Below are 18,929 nucleotides of genomic sequence, written 5' to 3'. Positions count from 1 at the left end.
GGATTCCAGATCACTCCTGAAGCCTAATGCATTTGTGCATTTCTGTCCTTGGGTCCCGTAGGAAAAGTGCATTCTTCTTATTGATTTCCCCTTTTGCTTAGGCTAGTTAACATAGGATTTGGGTTGTTTACAAATGAAAAGGCCCACATTAATACATGGAAAAGAAATTGAACATTCTTCTTGTTTGCATAGGGAGAGAAAGCACAGACCAATGTATTGAGGTTATAGAAAGGTAGGAATCAGTGAGACTACATGAAGAAATTTATCAGAGTTAGAAGAAACCATAAGTGTGTTGTTGAATGAGCTTTCTGTCTCTGGGAGCATTGAAGAAGAGGCTGGATCTTGATCTGATGCAGATGTAGTGGAGAAGATTTCTGACTCCCAGGAAATCAGATGAGATAACCTATTAGGCTCTTTCCAACTTTGGTATTCCATGAAGTCTTATAGAGATAAATCACCAGTCACCTCAGGTCCCCTGGTACCCACCTCAAATATGAAACGATGTTCTATCACTTTCTACTTTCCCAATGTTCCCACCCCCATCTCCAGCAGTTGAGCTCTATTCTGTCACCATTCTAAAAAATTGGCACTTAGTAGAGTGGGATGTAGCAATTGTAAATGTCAAGGTGATTGTGGGCGCTAACTAGAAGGGAATTGCTAACCTGATACTGGGATACTAGTCTTCCAGGGGAGAAGACAGAAGTAAGTCAAGAGCAAGGGGCTGGTACGTGAATGAAAAGGATGGAGGGAGCACAGATTGGAGATAACAGCAAGAATCTGCCGGCTCCGTGACAGTGCACCCAATACATCAGCACCTAGGCAGTCCTGACTCATAACAGGAGTTCAATAAAGTCGCTAATTAAATGGATGGATGGATGGATGGATGGATGGATGGATGGATGGATGGATGGATGGATGGATGGATGGATGGACGGATGGATGGATGGATAGATAGATGGATGGATGGATGGAGAGATGAAGCAGTCAAGGAATTTAGGCAAGAAAATGTGAGAGGAACCTGTGGATAGAAATTAGAGTTAGCTTACAAAGCTCAGCATAATCAGTTGACGAATCACCTCTTTAACACTGAATTATATGCATTGGGTCTAATTTGCAATTTCAAGGCTCCATTCACTTGGTCTCAGAAGTAATTATTAAGTTTGACCACTAACGTAAAGCTCTCACTGCCTTTCTAGATTCCAGATATAAAACCCAAGTATTCCCATCACAGCCTCAAACAGATTGTCCATCAACACAGCTCAGACTCCCTCAGAGCATCAGACTCAAGTTAAGCAATGTTACTTCTCTGTCCTTCAACTCGAAGCAAGTTTTAAGTAGGGGAGTAATCTCCGAACAAAACAAGAGGTTTGAAAACAATTTTGATGGTTGGAAATAAATTAAGGTACTTAAAATGCCCATTAAAGCCAGTGAAGAGCTTGAGTCACGCTGGCGATGACATAAAAATCAGGCACTTTGGAATCCGAAGACTCTCGAGTTACATAAGTGACCTAGGAGTGCCTCGTCCGGCTCCCTGACCAGCACCCCAGTGCTCTGCAGACTGGGGGATGGTGGGCAGTTCCCTTTTCCCTCTCCACATGTTCATGTGCTGTGGAAGGGATTAGATTTCCTCTCTTTCTGCTTTCAAACTCTTTTTTTGCCTGGAATTCGTTGTGCTCAGAATTCCATTTTGCCATATGCACCAAGCACTGAAGGCCAAGGAGAAGAGGGCAGAATAATTTCCTTGACCGTGGACGGCAGCATGTTAATTAAACAGATCCTAGAGGCCAGGCCTTCCCTGTGCTAGTTTAGCTTCCTACTTATTTCTTCCTTGATTTTTTTTTTCCTGATAATCCATTCACGTGGTTTAAAAATATTATGCCAAGTCTTAGGCTAATCAGGCAAAATATTAGCTCTAGTGTTATGAAGAGATTGGGGTGGGGCGAAGGGAGGGGGGGCTTTATCTCATTTTCTTGGATCCCGTTCACAAGAGAAATTACATCCAGGGGGAGAGGGAAGCCAATATCTTTCACTTTTTCTGTTGGTGCTGGTAAGAGACTGACTCACACACTCCAGAAGAAAGAACGGCCCCTTGAGAGCATTAGCTGCATAACGCATGCTCGTACCATCAGCATAAACAAGCATGGCTCGTTGAAGGACCAATTTTAAAAAATAAAAAAAGAAAAAAAAGAAAGCGCTTCATGTGGCTTATGTAAATTATCTCTTAGTCCTAGATTAGTACTGATTCTGATTATTTCCATCTGCTACTACATCATTTTTCTTTTATCTACTTTACCGTGTGGTAATTTATTTATAAATTCATAACCAACTTTGTCTCAAAATTAATGTAAGAACTTTTTCATACATGATTTCCAGATTATTACCACACACTCTGACATGTACGTGAGAGCCTGTGTCACAAGGTGAAACTCACTAGTCACGGAATACATTAAGTCAGAAAACTCCGTGGCTTTACACAGTTAAATAGTCAAATTTATTTGTAGTTTAAGTCTGACTGATGACAGAGGAAGAGAGGAAGGGGTGCTCGTCTTCATACAGCCACCCAGGAACTCGGGCTCCTTCCCACCTGCCGGTCCCCTATCCCTTGATGCTTCGGGGCCTCTTCTGTACCTTGGCATCTAGCAGATAGAGGCAGATGGAAGGAGAGAGAGAACATGGAGGTTGCACGTGAGGCTTTTATGGGCCAGACCAGGAAGGAGTGTACTTGCCTCAGCCCACAAGCCATTTCCCATAGCCCAGCAAACGGCCTCACCTAATGCAATGGAGGCTGACACGTGTAGTCGCTGTGTGCCCAGGGGGAAAGGAAAGTGGGCTTGAAGAAAACTAGCCAGTCTCTGGCACATCTAGTCACTGAAGAGTAATAATAATCCAATTTTTATTCAACATTTATAGATAACATTCTGTACCAGTCACTCTGCCAAGTACTTTAAATTTATTATGTCATTAATCCTTTCAAAAACCGAAGAACTAAGTCTTATTGTTATTATTACTATCTTACAAATGAGGACTCTGAGGCTGAGGATCTAAGTATTCAAAGTCACATCATTATCCACGGCACAGAAGTGGGACTGGAGACCGAACGGTGTTTCCGGAGTAACATTCTGCATCCACAGTCAAGATAAACAGCTCTTCTGCCAGCTGCCCTCCGGTCCTCCTCTGCAGGCCACCCTGCAGCCCCCTGGCTAGTGCCAGTCACTTCCTAGGACACCTCCTGCTATCCGCTCTTGCTCCTGGTGACCAGTTTAGGTGAACTGACGAGGCCTTGTTTCAAATCAAAAAACAATAACAGGTTTTACTATAGCAGCCCCTCTCTAAACCTGCTCAGAGTGCAGCCTAAGCCCAGGTAGCCCCGCTCTGCTTCACGGGGCAGGTCTGACATGTATACAGACTGTCGTTTAACTTGAGGGGAAAAGTCGTTTCGGAGCAGTTAGGAAACCACGGACATCATCCTTTCTGGATGCATCCCGTTTCCTACCTCCCTCATCCCCTTCTGCGGAGAATACATATATCCTCCGCACATCCGGATGTCGGGGATCAAAGTCTTCCCTCCTCTCTTTTCTAGAGTCTCCCTCTCTCTCCCTCTTCTCCTCCCCCCGACACACACACGCACAGACACACAACCAAAAACCACAAACAGAAACAAGCTTTTAAAAATTCCATATGGAGCAGGAGAGAAGGTGTGTAGTATATTTTCATTCTCCAAATTTCCAAGGCTCGAACCATATACATATCGATTACATAGGAACAAGCACGAAAAATAATAGAAAAGGTGGCACAATGATCTGAATTCTAACTGCCCTGACCTAGGTCCCCTGGAATGGTTCTTAAAATATTGGGAATGGTGTGGAGCCAATGTCGAACAACAGAAATTAGAGAGGGAAGGAAAAAAGCGGTTGAGGCTTTTGAACTGATTCCCTGGGCTCCTTTCCTCCTCCAAATAAAGATGGTGGAGCCTGAGGCCATGCAATTTCAGACTCGGTAAGTGAGCCTGGAGCATCCTCTTAGGAGCACTGAAATTCACGGCAGGCTCGAGAGAGATGTTTAATGAATTCAGCTTTGGACTCGAATGCAAAAGGTGAACCCACGTAGGCTTCCCTAAACCTAAAGCTGTTAAACAGGCAAGAACAAAAGCTCCCCAAAAGTCTCTTTCGAACTGCTCTCAGCTGCAAAACATTTTTTTGCCAGACAAACCTGCTTTTGTAGTAATAGCAAAGGCTTCTCTGTGTAAACTCAACGCATGATTTTTAAAAGACGCACGTTGTTGTGAAAAAAAACGCTAGTCTCATATAGTAGGGTTTTTTTTTTGTCATTTTCTTTATACCATTAAAGGGGAAATGCACTGGGTTGCTAAGGCATAATTTAAATGCATATATTTCAGGAGGAAGCCGTCATAACTGCTTTGAGCAGACAACACCAATGTAAGGGCATCAGATAAATTTATACACCAAAAAAGGAAAGGGAAAGAGAAGGCAAATTTTTGGAAGACTGGCTTTTTGGGAGAGATACACACTCTGTAAGCCTAAATTACTGCCATCGAAAGACTGAAGGGATTCTTTCCATAAGGGCGATCGAAAAGTAAGATAAGCCATCTCTAGTGGGTTTCTGAGGTGCTTGGAAGCGTTCTGGCAGTTGCTGGTTGGAGATCATTCTCCCCAAGCTAAAGTGAGCCTATCATTCGACCACCTGGGGTCAGGAAGTACGGTGGTTAAAGACCCCGGTGGGAATCCACAGACCTGAGTCAGAATCTCACTCATTAGCCGAATGACCTTTGTCAAGTCTCTCTATCTCATGGTCCCCAACTGCAAAATGGTGAGAAAAATAGCACTTAAGTCAGAAATCAGTTTTAGCGAGAGAGATGTATGCTCCATTCCTCAACAAAAGGAATTTGGCAGCAAAAAAAAATTTAAAGAAAAGTGGCCCGAAACAGCACTGGGCAAACTACAACACTGCGTTGGAGCCGGCCCAGGGCTCTGGGGAGGAGGAGAAAGGGTGGCTGTGGGGCCTTCGATTCACCCAGGAGAACTGCAATTTGGGGAGGACTGAGGAGTAACTATTACAGTTGATGATTTGGGTCTCGTTTATCGGCATTTCCGCTGTCTAGAACGTGGTAGGAATAGTCAGTAAAGACACGGAGAATGCATACGTAAACATCATTATCTCATAAATGTTTCACCAAATTTTGCTCAGCTTGCAGTGAGCCTTTCTCCGGCCAAGACACGGAATGTCCATCTGCTATGATTAAGCAGGGCCTGTGGGAATGGCCGGATATATCTGGCATCTTGGATCTTTTTTACAAATTTTCTAAGAAACCAGAAAATGTCTACTTGAAGAAAATGTATTGCCTGAGAAGCTTCCAATAATTTTTTTAAAGAATAAATGAAGATAACCAAGCCTGATTTAATTAGTACCTGTGTACCTAGCCTTCTCTCCCCAGCCTCCTATGCCCCCAGGCAAGCTGAGCACACTTTTCTCATTATATTCTGGAGCTCAGGGAGCTGCTGATTTGAGCTGAAAACAGGCTGCCTTTGCTTGGCCCCTCCTCTGCCAGCCACAGGCCAACAGAGAGTGTCTGCGAAACCAGGATTGGTGCAATGCAGTATTTTCCTCTGGAATTCTGAAGCTGTATTGAAGGTTACAGACATAAAATGAAAGCGTATTTGTTTTTGGTGTTCAAATGCAATTTAAATGGTAGTTGTTAAAGGAGGAAGGTGAATTATTGCCGGCTCAGCAGCCCTTTTTTGAGCCGGCCGATCATAATGGCATTTTGCTGAGCTAAATTCTTGTAGGTCCTCTTGAAAAGTATGCAGCTCTTCCTCAGAAAGAGTCTGCTGCTAGTAACTACAGCCCTTCAGTATCACTGTGAGAAGGAGATCTGTCCACTGAAAACAACTAGCCCTGAACCTTCCAGATCCAGGAAAAGAAAACTGATAAAGGACCAGCAGGGAACTCATAGCAAAACAATGGGAAATTATAAGCAACCTCTCCTTTATAAAAGGCATTTTTCTTACGCCAACCGATGCCGATCACAGACGTTCGGATTTCCCACCGGAGAACTGTTTTTCTGTGCAATATTGCTCCTGGGCCCCACTTTGTTTCTGCATATTGTGTATTCCAAGGAAGGCATTCCTGTCTCAGATTCCAGCATACACTTCTTTCTCCTTCTGGCCTGCACCCTCCCAGACTGGCTGCTAAATTCTCTGGTCTCCATGTAACAAGAATCTGTCGACACTGCCTAATAGAACACACCTCCGTCCCAATTCCAAAATCCAATTTAATTCTTCAGAGACAGAAGAGAGTTAAGGCTGAGGACAGAAACTGCAGCGTCAAAGCAGAGAAGGGGAGGCAGCGTGCCTTCTCTACGCTTTCCTCGCGTGGTTTTATCGTGGTCTGGTAGGGAACATGGAGTTTGGTTCTGTACTTTGGAAGGCTGATACTCTCTGGACCAGTGTAAGATTCCATTAACCCTCCGAGCCCCAGATACACAGTCAGCAAAATGAACTTGGCTTCATAAATACGGAAGGGGAACACTAACAGGTTAAGAAACATGGCCAAAACTACTTGCCAAATTAATGCAAGACACAACACTGTGTGTGTGCGTGCGTGCATGCGTGCGTGCGTGCGTGTGTGTGTGTGTGAAATGTTTGGATTTAGAGCTACTGTTCCATTATTTTTCTTTTTTGTCCTGGATGATGTTTTTCCCTTTTATTCCTTTTCCTGCCCTTTAAAATTATTCAAACATGTATCTGTAGCTCCATCCCATTGTATTAGACATATTTACATCTGTACGTTAAATAAAGCTTTTGATAAAACCTTTGACTCTTACCAGCATTTGCCCATTTCCAGAAGTTCATGAAATCTGAGCGTGAGAATGAGTTAACACGGGTTCCAGAGACGGCCAGCCTTTGTTCTCTTTCTTTCCAGCTAACTTTATTTCCTCTCTTCTCTCATCTCATCGCTGGCAAAAGCCCCGGGATGGCTTATCATCACCTCATTAAGCCCGGTCTACGAAATTGCCACTGGTTAGCTAACACCATCCTGCACTCAGGGCCGAGAATGTTGAATCTCTAATTAACCTGCACCTTTTCTACAAGGAACTAGACTCTTCCAATCCTGAATGTTATATCTAACTCCTCTTCCCATAACTAATATCTAAAGAGAAAATTTCCACAAAAACCAAAGAGCTTCCTAAATAAGCTCTCCGCTCTCTTCCAGCGTAATTGCTTCTGCTGTGGAATATTTTGAACGTCCTTCTCATTTACCGGACCCGAATAAATCCATCGGTGCTCTGTGAGAGCAGCCATATAAGGGTAAGAAAGAGAAGGGAGACAGCCCTTCACCCCAGGCACCCCTGAAATCCAGCAATGGCTTTAACTAACTAGCCTGTGATAATATTGGCAAGGTTATAGGGTTCTTTTACGAGCAAGGTAATGACCATCTGAAGTGGTCACCTTGACTTCTCCTCTGTCCCTTAATTCTTTAAACCTACTATTACAAGGGGGAAAAAAAAATCCATGAAATATCTCATTCTGAGGGGCATATAAATCATTTGTACAGATAGTATAACAGTCCTGACCGAATCGGCATCAGCCATCCACATACATAGCCTAAGGGGTGACGGGGGGTCATGAAGGCACACCCATCGTGCTGGTCACACGGATGACAGGACCTGTGCCTTTGGCCTTGCCATTGCATTTGGCTTCCTTTACCTGTCACCCTTGAGTTGATGACACTACTGTCCTGCTGCCTCGGGGAGGCTCTGACACTGTGTTATGTAGCACATATACCCAGATTTCTGGCCCCAGTAAGTTCCCTTTCAAATACAGTTTCTGTCTGCCTCGCAAAGAATGAGAACCATGGCACCGACATACTCCGATCTCCTGTCAGAACTCAGATTTAAATTTCCGGTCCTGCTGTCGTCAGCAGTACAGCCACACTTGTTAAAAGGTGTATTCTGGCATTCGCGTAGCAAGTTCAGTGTTGTGACTATCTCACTTTTGTGCATTTAACCTGCCTGCCTGCACCCTGCCAGCCACTTTTGGCTAAAGGGAAGAGGACAAGGCAAACGCACCTCAGGCAGACAGGCCGTACAGGAAGTCCTTTCCAAAGAGGAAAGGGATGGGAAATCACAGCCTTTCTGGTCCCCATGGATGTCTCGAATGAGAGAAAGAAGGATAGTTGAGAAATTATCTCAACTGAATTGAGATAATTTTGAATCCAAGATAATATTGAATCCAAGCATTCACGCTTCCCCCCTCTTGAGGTGGAACTCCAAAAGGAGGCATAACGGAAGCATCCGGGTCATTAGAAGAAGCCAGAGAACATTGGGGGAGGTAACAGTACACCAGTCTGGACCTAGCTTGTGTGTTGGGCAGAGGGAAGCCCAGGAGACACCGAGGGCACAGCCACAGCCGGCTTAGTGCAGAAACAGTATTGCAACAGCCCTGGAAGGAGACGTGCTGGTTATACGAGCTGGAGGCAGCACTCCCGACTCCCCCACAGCCTGTCCAGTTCCTCCTAAAGAGAGTAAGTCTCTGTTTGCCTTGACTGGGGGGCAGGGACCACAGTTATTGGAAGTGTTGGGGAGACTGCAGAAGAATAAGTTGAAATAGTTTCGTTATATGGCAGTTTCAAGACCAGTAGAAACCATCAGGACCAGTCTTCAATAGTGAATGGTGGACCCCGGGAAGGTGGGGCGGGCAGCAAGCTTTCCATAGGAAGGTGAAGGGTCCAACCCTCCTCACCCGCCCCGCCAATGCTGCGAGATTATTAAACCTGACGAGTCCTATAAAGCCAGAGGCTACCTTAGCAAGGAACAGAGAAAGGAGGTGAAAGATGAAAACTTAGCCTCCACCCTAAGATACGAGTCATCCAAAACAGACCATTGAAACTGAAGGGACATGGTTATTCTTAATCGGAAAACTTAAGTTTCTCCCCTATATAGAGATTAATGTGTTTTGGGGGACAGGTGGGTTAATAAGGCTGAATTGTAAAAAAAAAAAAAAATTATTCAATTATTTAATAAATAAACAAAAGTTAAGACCCAGAAATTCTATTGTTATACATAAACATCAGAGAAACTCTTGCTCCTGAATGTAAAGAGATACATACGAAAACACTCATAAAAACTAAGAATGCCACAAACGTCCTTTAACAGAATAGATAAACAAATTGGAGTAAAATCACACAACGAGAGACCATAAAAGAAAGTGATAAATATTGACAGAGATGAATATTTGGTCACATAATATCAAGCAAATAATGGAAGTTGCAAAAAGATGCAGATACATAGTATGTCATTTAGGTATAGTTTAAAAACATACAAAATTACTGGTTTGTGGTAAGAACTGCAAGCATTTTATATGGAGCTTCCTATGCACTAGGCAGTGTTCTAAGATTTTACATATACTATGAGTTACTCTTCACAACTTGAAAATGTTGGTATGATTATTATCCCCATTTTACACATAGGAAAGTTGAAGTATATATAAAGAAGTTAAATAACTTTAGCCGGCTATTTAGCTAATAAAGGGGACCCCAGGATTCACATCAAAGCAGTTTGATTCCAGAGTCTATGCTGTTAACTTCTATGATTGACCACTTCTCATACTCTATAAATATGAAGTAAAAATATAAAGAATCACATAGGATGATAAAGTACAAATTCAGAATAAGCGTTTACTGATGAGGGCAGAGAGAACAATGCGATGGGGCCAAGGGCACTGGCCAGGGAGAGAAGGAGCTTTAATTTCTTAGCTTTGGTGATATTTGTTGTATCATCATTTATACCTTTATTCCAATACATCTAGAATATTTTACTAAAAATTTTTAGGTAGCTATATTTTCTTTGCATATTTAAGTATAATGTGAATTAACTTAACATGCTATTCTACCCTAATGTACAGTATGGACTCTGGTTGATAATGATGTGTCGATGTAGGTTCATCAATTATAACAAATGTCCTACGCTGGTGAGAGACGCTGATGACGGGGGAGGCTGTGCACGTGTGAGGCAGGGAGTATATGGGACATCTCTGTGCTTTCCACACCATTTTGCTTTGAACCTAAAATGCTCTAAAGAATAAAATATTTTATGAATGCTATTCCATGTAGCAACATCATCTGGGACACCTAATTTGCACCCAAATTTATTGGCTTATAAATTTGGGTGCAAATTAGGTCGCAGTGTTGGCAGTCTGCTTAGCATCAATTAACATGTGTCTAGACAACTGTAAGAATAGTCTTTAGGGACAGACGTCAAACTGCCCTTCGGCTACCTTCTAGCACTGATCGGGGTGGTGAGAAGGTTAGAGATGCCAATAAAGCCAGATCCAAATATTTGGAGTCACACAATACAGAGCAGATGTCACAGTCAGGTAGAAATACCTAGGACCTTCCTGGGAGGTGTGCCAGGTCGCTACCTCAGAGGGATCCAAATGGACTGACCGAAAAGCAAGGACTGTGGAAGGTGAGCTGTGAAGCACCTCCCCTGAGGCAGACCATTTCAAAGGGCTGAATATTTGCCAAGTTTAGGGTAGAGCCCAGCTCAGAGCCCATAACCTTTCTTACCCAACCTAGAGAAGTGGATTCATCCCCAGGGCATGTTCTTGGGGAAATCCACACTCAGAGCAAACAGGAGCCCCTCAGTGACTGCAGAGAGGGAAGGACAGAGTCAGAGGCAGACCGGTGTGTCCTGTCAACAGCCTCCAGAGGCCTGGGCATTGGTTTGGGGAAAGTTCGAGACCAGTGCAAAAACTGTGGCCTGGAAGATAGTCAGATTTGGGAAATGTCTGAGAGTATGATCACTATATCATCCAGAGAATAAATGAGCTTCCTGACCTTTTGTAGATAAGGAAAAGAGAAATTAGTGATTTTCCAGCCTTGGGAACTCGGCCAGGAATTTTTCCATTCTACTTTATAGATGACTCTCAATCCTTCCCCAGCCTTCACTTTGATTGAAAAGGTTTGTTGTTGTTGTTGTTGTTGTTGTTGTTGTTGTTGTTGTTGTTTTATGTTCTAAGAAATGATAATAGCCTAACCCTTCCCATTGCAAAATATTTCTACTGAAGTGTGTAGTGCTTTCCGCAGCCTGCTCCTCCCCTGTGGAGATCAGCCAGAGGTCTCGACTTCAAGGTTCAGGCAATATTTGCTCTAAGCTGAAGAATAGAAACAACATAAATTTGAAGGGAAAAAAAAGAAGCAGCAGACCATTGTACTGGTATTCTAAACTTTTCAATTATCTTTTGTACTTTACAATAAATGGTTTTTGGGCCCCCTCCAAACACAAATTTTTTTTCTCTTCCTGGGAAAATGGACATAACTCCCAACCTCTGCCCCCTGTAAATCAACGGAGATGGAGCATAAATAAGGCTCCCATGTCTTCTCAAGAATCTAGATCTGCTTTCTTTGGAGAAGAAACAAAAGGGGAAGACAGAAGAATGGCAATGAGTTGAGCAGGAAAGGAGAGGGAATACGGGAAGGAAGACGCACCAGCAAGAAATGAGCGCGAGAGAGAGGACAGGTGAATGACGTTTTCCCTACACTCTCTATTGACAAGAATACAAGGGCTTTGTGTCCCCAAAGTGTGGTTCCACTTTTCCCTGATAATTAAGACTTGTTCTCAAAACCAATTTCATAACTGCATTGAACAAGGCTTTCTAGGATTTTTATCTGTAAAAATGAAGGCAAGTGAAAAAGATCTGAACCAGGAAGAAGCTGGATCCCCAAACAGTGGAAGACAGAGTCCGCCAGGAAGGCCTCTGCTCTGTGTACACGGCACTCCTGGACGTTATGATAACTCTAAGGAGGATCATCACGTGTGTCCCTAAAGAGTCTAGGCAATAAGTACTGCAGCCTGGAGCCTCGGCGAAGATCCTCATGACTCAGAAAAGGGGAAGTGGAGGCACAAGCTTCCAGACAATGACAGGAAGGCATTGTCAGAGACAAAGGCAGGCTAGTAGCAGCCATGGAAAATCCCATTGCTCTAGACCAGTGGTTCCCTAAGAGGGGAGGAATGGGGGAGGGGCAATAGTGCTACTTTTCTCAGATAAGCACCCGGATGGTGTTTCTGGCATCTAGTGAGTAGAGTGAGAGGATGATGCTAAACGCCCTACAGTGCACAGGACAGTCCTCACAACAAAGAACTGTCCCATCCAAAGTGTCAGTAGTGTTGAGATTGAAGAAACATACTCTAGCTGAAGTACATTCTGTCAATCACGTATCATTCTGAGGAAAGAGGAAAATGTGAGCCCCGAATGACCAAGACTCAATTTCATGACAACTCTGATGAGTTAACATCAAGCCAGATTTGCTTTTAAAATAATAAAGGCGTGACATGGTTAAAGAAAACGCGTGATATTGCACGATGGGAACTGCTCTCCAGGTTCCTAAGAATCTTTCTGAGCATCGTGTTCCTTAACATGTATTAAAGCTTCCCGAGTTGGAGCGAAATGACTTTGAGAGAATGATCCTGGCTCTGCTGCACCTTTGGAGAATACTCAGGACTGCCTGCTGAGTGGTGGGACTGGACCCTGTATCTGGCCACTTGGGTGTGTTTCTTGGTCAGCCAGCAACATGCAGACACCAGGACCAGGCAGCATGGATTTAAATCTCTAGAAAAGTGAAAAAGATCCTTTCTTTGCTCTGAAACAGCAGCGGTATATTTCAGACATCAACCAACCTCTAAGAAGCAGAATTACTCCCTTTTGCTTGTGAAGAAGCAGGACGTGTCTTGGCAGACACTTCATGGTACCTACAGGAGTTCCCAACCAAATTCCAGTGCAGAGGAGGGTGGTCTCCCCATATATCGCCAAGCAATTCTCCAGCATACCAGCTGGGTGTCCTAAATTCTACTCAATTCTGACACTATCTACCAGAGATAGCATCAGATTACACAGGTAAAGGGCTCAATCCCACAAGACCACCCTCTACTTCAGACAACAATCACCTGTCATCTGTTATTACTTATGCTTCTGACCAACTGGCTACAAATTGGAAGTTCCGACATGACCACTTCTTTGGGTTCAATGAACTTGCTAGTATCACAGAACTCACGATACTCTTTTAATCACTAGATCACCAGAGAGATATAAAAGGATATATATAACCCAGAAACAATCAGATGGAAGAGACGCCTAGGGCAAGGCATAGGGAGAAGGGTGGGGAGCTTCCATGCCCTCTCCAGGAGTGCCGCTCTCCCCAAATCTCCACATGGCCATCAACCCAGAAGCTCTCCAAACCCCACCCATTTGGGGTTTTATAGAGGCTTCATTACATATGTCATTGGCCATTGGCAATTGAACTCAATAACCAGCCCCTCTCCCCTCCATGGAGTTTAGTGGGGTGCAACTGAAAGTTTTAAACCCCCGATCAAATGGTTGACTCTCCCAGCAACCAGCCCCCATTCTTAGGCTCAGTTCAAAAGTCGCTCATTAACGTAACAAAAGACACCTTTGATCACTTAGGAAATTCCAAGGATTTTGGGGTGCTGTTCCAAAAATGGGAACGATGACCTAATATCTACTTTTTATTATAAATCACAAAAATCATGATATCACAGTACCCATGAAAATAACCCACCACAAATGATGTGAAATCTAAAGGATAGTCTGGGAGTCTTGAAAAAACAAGACCGCTCTGGAAGAGAGTCTCTCCTGACCCAACAGAAAAGGATTCCTGACATCTATCTCCGTTGTTACCACTGAGAACTAGGACTTGTAGCTGGAGGGAGAGAAAAAAAATCCTAAATGCCCATCTGGTAGTGGACAGCAAGTCAAGGTAGAATTAGCCATAGTCAATAGGGCCGCCTCTCCACCCTGCATATGAATAAGCCGCTGCAGGTTGCCAGGAAAGTATTTGAGTGGAGCTCTCAAATCAAATCTGAGATCTACCTCCTTCTAATGTTGGAAGCTTAGAGGCTGGAGAGAAAAACATGATTCTGAAGATTGAAAAAATTGTGGTTAAATGGGGCCTGAGCCAAATTTTATTGCAAAACCAAAAACTTAAATGAATGTAACTTTCTTAATGCATTAAATGCCATGGAGCAAATTTATTCCATGCATATGGAAATATAGACACACAAATATATACCAAATACATAGAGAAAACATAAAACAAATCCCTGATCTGGAGGAATAAAGGACTTCTCAAGTATGAAGAACAAAATGAATATTCGATTGAATTAAAGACTCGGGTTTTAAAAGGCAATTCTTTCATTTCTCTGTGATTTAATTTTCACTTCCATTTGTCAGAAATAATAGTTGCTATTAAAAGAAAGAACTATGAGAAAAGTTTATGTTCTTATGGCTCTTTTACACAGAAAGCATTACATTAAAAATTTCCTTTCGTGTAAGTTCTCTAAAATGCCTACAACGCCATTACTCTGGGAAACTTACGGGGCAAAGAAAGTAAACTGTAATTTAAACACCAAATAATTGCTAAAAGAGCCATCCACTACTTAAAAACAAGAAGCATCCATTTATACAATTTATTTTATCTGAATGATTTAAACTCTAAATTATTTGGGACCATTAATCAAGTTTTAATTCCTCTTCTCTACTCTAACATGTCGAGTGCCTGACATAAAAAAGAACAACAGCTCAAATAAAAAATAGAAAAAGTATATCTAATTATTAAAGGTATTACACATAATAATTTTTTACCAAGGATGCAAGTTAATTGATTCTTACATTTTATTCTCTACTCAGATTTTAGTTCATCTTGATTCATTTATGCTTTTATAACTATAGATTGTGAATTAATCTATTTAAATGGGATAGTATTTCACAAAAAATGAACATCCTTATGAATCCCAAAACTCCTTACTTAGATGAAAGACCATGTCAATAAAACAGTATTAAATTACTCTGCAATAGTAATTGCTCTGCTTCCTTCCACTGTAGTGAATGGTAATAAAGGAAGATTTCTCCCTACAAATGTCCACTGCTATTTCAAAAAATGAGACTGTTGGTTTGATTTAAAATTTGGCTGTAGGGTCTACCAGTTCTAATTAACATGACTAAATCTTGATTTAGAAAAGAGAGAGAAAGAGGTTAAAAAAATAAGCATGTCCTAATCAAATAAGAAGATAATTCAGAGGTCTTTATTTTGCCCATGGAAATGGCTGCCAGTTGAGATATGTAAAAGAAAATTTAATCAAGTTGATATAATCTAATACATAGGATCTGACTTGAGCTGAATAATATGAAAAAGAAGTTTTCTGTGATGCAAGAATTCAACACATAACGAATACTAGGTCAAGAGAATCAATATCAGTAACTCCAGTTCTAAATGGGTATTTTTAATTGTCTTGAAGTTTTCACTGTAGCTGTTTAATGAAATAAAGATATAAATGGTAAATTATCAGCGTGACGACTAATTTTTTAGAAGACAGAGACATATAAGCATAGCCACAAAGAAGACAGATATATAGAAAGCCAAGTACACTTGGCAGTGTATAGATACACACCTTAGATAACTGACTGAGATCACTTATTTCAATTCAGATGTTTGTTTGTTTAATTTTTTAGATTCTGTCAGAGCCAGAAAAAAATTTAAGGATCATTTTGATGATAATATTAATTAAGAGTTGGAGGGTAGAAATTTGCTTCTAACATAAATATATTGGATCTAGGTGAGATAGGGATTCTCGAATTGGCCAATCAAGTAATCTCCAAAAAAAGAATCTGGAAAGGAGACTGAAGACTACTAATCTGTCTAACAGGAGTAATCAGACACTATGTGTGAACCCACTAATCCGTCTAACAGCAGAGTAACCAGACACTATGTGTGAACCCACTAATCCGTCTAACAGCGGAGTAACCAGACACTATGTGTGTCCCAATAATATGAATCACAAAGTACACAGCATCACCAAGGATATATTTTGCCAAGAATGTTTAACTTGATTCTAATCGAGTCTTTAGCTCTAGTGTCAAGTTTATAGGAAATACAAGAGATAAAAGAACAAATAACGCCAGACAAATCCAGAATAAGGGGTACTCCACAGAAAAACTAACCTTTTTTTTCTTTTGTTTAATATGTCATTTAAAAAAGAAGTTGAGGGAAGATAAAAGAGATTTAGAAGATATAACAAGAGTCTGTGGACCTATTGGCATTCTGGTTCAAAAAACAAACTGTAAAAGACATTTTAGGGACAAATGGGGAAATCTGAATGTGAGCCAGATAATAAAAGAGAATAAGGACTTATCATTAATTTTGTTAAATATGATGTTATGGTGAATACTTTAAGAAATTTCCTTATTTTTTTCAGGCTTCCCATGGAATATTTAGCTGTGAAATAGCATGATGTTTATAATTTATTTTAAATATTTTTATAAAGATGTGGGTCAACTTCCAGTAATGGTGAAGAAATAAAATGATTATGAAACCCTCACAGATAAAAACTATAAAAATATTGGGTAAAGTTTAAATTAGGACAATTACAAGGTCTTAGAAAGTATCCAAACACAAGCAAAAGCAAAGGGAACATTTAATTTTTAAAAACTGCAGCTGGAGCTTTCTGTGGGTGGATGGGTGGTTCAAGTCTCGCCTCTCTGGGTCTTCATGTCTAAGTCAGAATTCCCCCAACGCCCAAGACCCCGAACAGTGGCAGAAGCATTTCGTCCAAAGTTTGAGCTTGGAAATAACCAGTGAGAGTCTGAGGAGCCATTCCGAGCAATGGGGAATGCTCACAGACTTCATGGTGACAAGAAGTCCAAACATCAAGTGCTACAGAGGCTTTGGGTCTGTCACATGTGCCACTGTGGTGGAGGTGGAGGCGGCCATGGAGGCGAGGCCACAGGAGGTGTGGAACCAAAGACAGCTATCTCTAGAGAAGATTCTCAAAGACCTGGTGCCGACTTAGCTGTGACAAAGATTGTTGGCGGTGGTTTTAAAGAAGATACTGAAGAGCCTAAGAGATTATTTTGAACAGTGTGGGAAAATGGAAGTGGCTGAAATCACGACTGACAGAGGCAGGGGCAAGAAGAGAGGCTTTGCTTTTGTAAACTTTGATGGCCATGACTCTGCAGACAAGACTGTCATTCAGAAATACCATACTGTGAAGGAAAGAAAGTCTATCTAAGCTAGTGCTTCATCCAGCCAAAGAGGTCAGAGCAGCTCTGGAAACTTCTGAGGGGTTTTGAAGGTGGTTTGGGGAGGAATGACAACTTTGGTTGTGAAGGAAACTTCAATAGTCGAGGTGGCTTTGGTGGCAGCTGTGGCGGAGGAGGATAAAATGGCAGTGGGGGTGGCGATAATGGCTTCGTAATAAGCAATTTAGAAGTGGAGGAAGCTATAGTGATTTTGGCAGTTACAACAATCAATCTTAAAATTTTGGATCCGTGAAAGGAGGAAATTTTGAAGGCATAAGCTCTGGCCCCTATGGTGTTAGAAGCCAATACTTTGCCAAACCATGAAACCAAGGTGGCTATCACAGTTCCAGCAGTAGCAGTAGCTGTGGCCATGGCAAAAGGATTTAATTATTGCCAGGAAGCAAAGCTTAGCAGGAGAGAAGAGCCAGAGAAGTGACAGGGAAGCCACAGGTTTCAATGGATTTTTGAACTCAGCCAAGCACAGTGGTGGCAGGGTTTAGCTGGTACAAAAAGAAAGGGAAAAAAGACACGCTTCAGACAATACTCATGTGTATGGGCAAAAAAATTGCAGGCTGCATTTGGTGCTAATTGTATAACAGGTTCTTTTCTGTGGAAAATGTAAAGCATTCCAATGAAAGTTTTAATGCAAATTTTTTGCGCCCATGCCGTCAACTGCTAAATGTAAGAGTCTGATCATGACGGTGAATAAATGTGTCCTATTTTATAATGTGCTGTGTAAAGTTAGTCTACTCTGAAGTCATCTTGGTAAATTACCTCAAAAGTGTGAAGTTAGAGTCCCTTCAGGATGATGTCAGGTTCCATTTGAAATTTATTTACAACCAGCTTGGGCACAGAAGCCATTGTCTTCAGAGCCTCTGGTGTAGATGAATCGACAGTTCCTGTATCGTGACCTGGAGTTCACCATTAAAAGGGTCACCCAAGCAGAGTCATGGGGTTTATCTGGTCATTAATGATTGTTGGCACATGCTACGCAATATCTCTAAATTGAATTACTGTACCAGATAAAACTATAGATGGGAATGAAGCTTGTGTATCATAAATTATGATGTGTAATCAATAAACAATTTAATACTCTCTTAAAATAAGTGCAGCTGGAAAAGTTAAAAAGTTCAAATTTATGGCTATTCAACTCATGGCTCTGCCCAACTTCCATAACTATAGCTGCTGAACTGCAGTGGGAAAAACAATAACCTTCTTAGCTAAAGGTGCCGAAAACTGAGTCCAGGCTTGGAAAGTAACTGAAAATTTAAAGGGAAAATCTTAGCAGCAATAGAGCCTCAGAAGGAGTAAGACCAAAATTCAGAGCAAAAACTCTGGCTGACAACTAAATTATGTACAAGGCCCTGGTGGAAAAAGTAACCAGAGACTAGAGGAATTTTTTTAAACAGAATCAGAACTCTGAATTTGATACCTAACTGGGGGTATTTCCCAACCACTAGCACCTCAGCTAAATAAAGCTGAATCTAAATAGTCCAGAAGAATCAGAGTGGAGAGTCTGAAGCAGGTAGAAATTGGAGGGGTGGGGGAGACACACCACAGAGGGTCAGTTGTACCTATGCCAAAATCCTTGGATGGCTGCCAAATCTTGTAGCAAAAGGGATAACTACAAGGGACAGGTAAAAAGGCTATATTTGGAAGCCCTAAAAACTAATAGTAGCTGTTTGTGGAAGAGACAAAGTCTAGTTTGAATCCAGGCGAGTTAATCATATGTTAGAACAAAAAAACTAATAATACACAGGAGAACATGACAGAGTTCACTACATTATAGTATCTATAATGTCTAGTTCTTAATCAAAAATT

General features: G+C 41.8%; 1 pseudogene; it reads left to right on the top strand.

Moving 5' to 3' along the window:
- Nucleotides 1–17,495, top strand: part of LOC105295089 — a 37,336-nt pseudogene extending 19,841 nt beyond the window's left edge.
- Nucleotides 17,496–18,929: the final 1,434 nt, after the last annotated feature.

This window comes from Pteropus vampyrus, unplaced genomic scaffold (genome assembly GCF_000151845.1).
Source record: "Pteropus vampyrus isolate Shadow unplaced genomic scaffold, Pvam_2.0 Scaffold99, whole genome shotgun sequence".
NCBI lineage: Eukaryota > Metazoa > Chordata > Mammalia > Chiroptera > Pteropodidae > Pteropus > Pteropus vampyrus.
The sequence above is the reverse complement of the archived record's forward strand: the minus strand, read 5'-3'. Positions and strand labels throughout refer to the sequence as shown.